Source organism: Trachymyrmex septentrionalis, unplaced genomic scaffold (assembly GCF_001594115.1).
Source record: "Trachymyrmex septentrionalis isolate Tsep2-gDNA-1 unplaced genomic scaffold, Tsep1.0 scaffold40, whole genome shotgun sequence".
Taxonomy (NCBI): domain Eukaryota; kingdom Metazoa; phylum Arthropoda; class Insecta; order Hymenoptera; family Formicidae; genus Trachymyrmex; species Trachymyrmex septentrionalis.
The window spans coordinates 4,156,194-4,160,918 of record NW_017305569.1 but is presented as its reverse complement, the minus strand read 5'-3'; the positions used below and the strand labels follow the sequence as shown (position 1 = coordinate 4,160,918).

Sequence of the window (4,725 nt, the reverse complement as noted above, 5' to 3'; positions counted from 1 at the left end):
ACACACACTTTATATACCTAAATAACAAAAGATCTATTTTTTAGACACTGCCATTTATTATTTTTATAGACGGTATATTTTTAATTAAATATAAGTTTGAAATACTATAAGTATATTCATATTTTACATATATATTCAGCATTGTGTTTCAGATTTACGTGGCGTGATATTTAGAAATGTTCCAAAATGTACACAGCAGTAGCCAAATATAATGTATTAAATATACAATATGCAAGACTGTCTGAAGTCGCCCGTTAGTCTCTATAAATAGAAATATATTCGCTAGCTTATTTAATTTGGTAGTTGCACTTATCCTTTGATCTTCGCCCCAGATATTCACACTCGCCGGTGTAATGGCAACGTACCTACTCTGAGACGTTTGTGTTAGCTATATGCATGCTGTGCGACATGTATATCATCGACATAGTGACGGGCGGTCCAATACTCTCTTGGCAACCACTCGGCCAGTTACGCTTGACCGGTTCATTTACCACCGCTGAGAACGTGTAGTCAGAGGTAACTACCTTCGCGATCCCTATTTGCTTCTTCTACTGTTCTCTCAGGCTCTTCAGTCTGGCCAATTAAAGACAACCTTCGAACTTATTAAGACGATTATCGAATACGCGTTTATACACACACTTGTACCTCCGATATTTCACCTCAATTGCCGAGATATTTTCTATTTCCGAAATCTTCTTACGTACAAAGCTGTATGTCGCAATATATATTTAAAATATAATTTAGTTGCTTTTAATATTCTCAAAACAAAATATTTTTCCTGTGTGCAAGTTCTTTCTCTTTCTGAATATATTTCAAATATTGCAAGCTAAATTGAAGAAAAAGGACGATTAATTTAATTGTCATAAAAGAAGAATAATTTTCGTAAATTATTTTTCAAAAAAAAGAATATCTAGATTTTGCCTTTATACAATATCTACCTTGTATATGTATAAGTATACTTTACGGATGAACAAACACACAATATGGTGCGTGCACTCTTGGGAATTTCAGAAGCAAATAACGACGACTTTAACGACCGTCTTTCTTGTTAAGATAGTCGAAGGTGCTCAATGATGCGTTAAAGTAAGGAGACGTCGTTCCATTTCAAAATGATAAAACTTTCTGATAACATTGTTATCTGCTATCCTGAGATTGCAAATGTGTATTCTGGAAATATCAAAAAATTTGATCGCTTTTTATTATACATGCGAAGTTTGCATCAATCAGAACAACGATCTTGTATTAATCATCTTTGATTAAATTCTTAGAGTTTTTAAAAATATAATTATAGTTTTATTTGAAATAAAACATCTTTTATTATTTAAAATTTTATGCACAAAATAAATAAGGAATAATATTGATTCAAAATGTACCAAAATTAATCATATGTATTATGCTTACACTTAAAATATTACAGTTACTTGATAACCCTAATTCGGAGAATCAGTGTAACTTATTACTTTGCATTAATATCGAAAACATTAACTTATACCAGTTAATGAAATGGTAAACATTTTATTGTGATTAGAGAATGATAGATTAATGATTGATTGACATGTTAACAGTTTTGCTTAAACGTTACAAAACTCGCGGATGATCGCGCGCGATCAAAATTGAAGGAATAATATTAATAATGTACATAACGCGCATCCGTATGCGCGATGAACGCGATCGTATTATACGCCCCATAATGTAACAATAAGCGAATATGCAGTGCAAAATAAACATTAAACCTCAATTGTTCATTACGTAACTTTAATGGATTTAATGTACATATTGATATCGCGCCGCTACATATGCTAAACCGAATAAACACCCATAATTATGCGAACATTTAAGTGTAAATCGAATCCCTTTGGTACCCAATGTACAATATTCCGTCCAGAAACTATGCGATTTGACAAAGTCAGATAATGTAATTGACATAGATCAACTGAGAAATGAAATTTTGACAATTGGAATATTGGAGAAATGAATTAACAGCTAATTATTCTCTTTGAACCTTTCGTATTGCGTCGCAGGTTTTTATATAAATAAACATATGCATATGAGGAAGATGTACGGATATCGAGCGTGCGTGAAATAACAATAAATTGTCATGACGAAATGGGCGAACATTCCATTTACACAAAGATAATTGTTCCATCAGGACACACTTCATTATCACCCGCGTTGCACAAAGTGTTAATGAACCTACAGACGTACATTTCTAAACAGGTAACAAGGTTGAGACAATGCAAACGAATTCACAAACGGAGCCTAGAATATCCAAGAATAAACAATAACCGACTCTGAGGTGTTCGTTCGTATTTGCAAACAATTCCGGAGGAAGAAATACTTCTTACTAAACTATGCAAACCATCCAAAATTACTGTGTTTCGATAAGTTTACCCGGGATTCCTCTGTAAATTCGTTGCAAAGTTAAAATTAGCATAAAAATTATAATAAAAGCCAGATCAAATATGAAAAATAACTTTAAATTTATAATTAAATTTAAAAAAAAAACGCTTTCAAGATACCAAATATAATGCGTTTCTTTAAAATCTTTGAAATTAAATTTAATTCTAAAGAGTGAAATCTTATTCTTAAAACTGACAATTGAGACATTCTTTTTCAATGCTGACTCAATTGTTATTTTTTCTTGATCTTTAAAATTAGATTTCACTCCAAAGATTTTAGATAGTAGTGTTACAAAACTATTTAATGGATATAAAACTGTGAAATTGATTCATTCAATAATTTTATTTTTTATCTAATTACTTAATAAGAAAAAGAAAATGACAAAAAGAAATTTCAATATACACTGAAAGAACAGTTTTGCTGAAGTATTTAAAAATTCAGCTATAGATACTGTTTTGAAAATAATTTTGTTAAACCAAAATAATTATGTAGGACGATCGAGCTGATTACTAAAATGTCTAAACTGTTTGCAGCATTACTTATGATTGTTACATAATTAATCTAATGCTTTAACAAAATTATTTTCAAATTTATATCCAGGTATATTTCTAAATTATCTGTGTGTGTGTGTCTAATTCTAAATATTCCAATAAAACCGGTATTTTCCATATATCTCTGAAATATACCTGTAAAATATTATTTCGAGTATTACAAGAGAAATACAGTTATCATGTTGACAATTTTGCAGTTTCCCACACGGAAAAAATAATTTTACTAAAAGGTCTAAAATTTTGCTGCAGGTCTGAAAATACATAACTTAATAGTCCAACGAAATTATTTTCAGCTCTGTATGCAGCAAAATTTTAGATTTTTTGAGCAAAATCATTTTTTCTGTGTAGTAATACTAAATAATCTGAACCCATTATGTGTGTGTGCGTGTTGGTTAAAATATTAATAATAAGTACATACAATCTTGAACAGCAATTAGCAACTAAATTAAATGATAGTATCCCTTTACAAATGCTTTCTGCAAAGCAAAGATTCAACGTTTGACTTTCCGTACCGTCAGTACTAATGGATCGTTAAAGTTTAACGATCCGTTAATGCTTGTCGAAGATAATACTCAAAACAATTCGCGGCTAGTCTATAAGATTTAACGATGCTATAAATATTTCTTTGCAACTCGTCATGAATGCGTCATCATAAAAATTAAGATCTCATAGATAATGCGAGATCTATCAATCGTACTTCCTCGAGAGTCAGACGAGAGTTTACACGAAGCCGACGCGTATTAATTATTATTCACTAATTTAAAACTGAATAATCTCACGGCTGTTAATTGAATAGCGACGTTAAAGGACGACATTGCCTTTCGCGCTCGGGCGTCGTAATAACGGCGAGATTTGCATTTAATCAGACCGAGAACTCCTCGCTGTGTTTCTTGTTGGCTATTGTAAATGCAGCGCAGCAAGAATGTCCGCGCGCGTTTTTATCGCGTCGCCATTCTGTACGCGGACCCCGTGAAAACGCCACCGTTGTGTTGTGCTGCACGTTGGATCGCGCGAGTTCCCCAGTAACTGTTTGCAGTTGCAGGCGAACTGTCTCAGGATAGCGTTATTGTTCGCTTGTCGAGAGACTTGAAAGTTTTGCTGGTCCATTTGCATCCTAACGATAAACGTTCTTCTGAAGATCTCCTATGCCGACGAGCGCAAAGTTATCGCGCGCTTTTGCGCGCAATCGCGACGTGACTTTGCAATTACGCGGTATTAATTGCAACTAGGAAAACAAATATGTTTGTTAACATACGCAGAATAGAAGTATGTTAAATAGAAATATTTGTCTTTTCGATTATATTGTCCGAGAGAACCAATATACTCGATACAATCAAATAGTATAATCAAATTGCATATCGATTATAATTCAATTCTATGTGTCATTATATACGTTTGTCAAACATATACGAGTACATGTCTTACACGTAGTATATTCACGTCAAAAATTATTACAAAAAAACTTGTTTATTTTTCCTGTTGCGCAGGAAAGCAGTCATACCATCAAAAAATGGATCACAATTATATGATATTATTGAACAAAAATTTGCGACACTGTTTTAAAAATGAGTTATGTTTCAATGAAAAAGTCTTCATACGCGTATATCTTCTTAATCGATTTTTCTGTAGCGTGTCTTTTTGTAATTTGCGCTAGTAAGAATCATAAGAGCGTGTACATAATCTGAGATCTTTATTTCGGGTATTTCAGAATAGCACGACAACTTAACGTCATGCAGGAGCTATACTGTGGAGCTATACTATTTTATCATTTTTC

General features: G+C 32.5%; 1 protein-coding gene across 3 annotated transcripts in view; it reads right to left on the bottom strand.

Annotated features, from left to right (window-relative positions):
• LOC108751128 (basement membrane-specific heparan sulfate proteoglycan core protein-like) overlaps positions 1–4,725 on the bottom strand; it is a 235,722-nt gene that overhangs the window by 126,165 nt on the left and 104,832 nt on the right. The gene's annotated exons all lie outside the window — the stretch shown is intronic.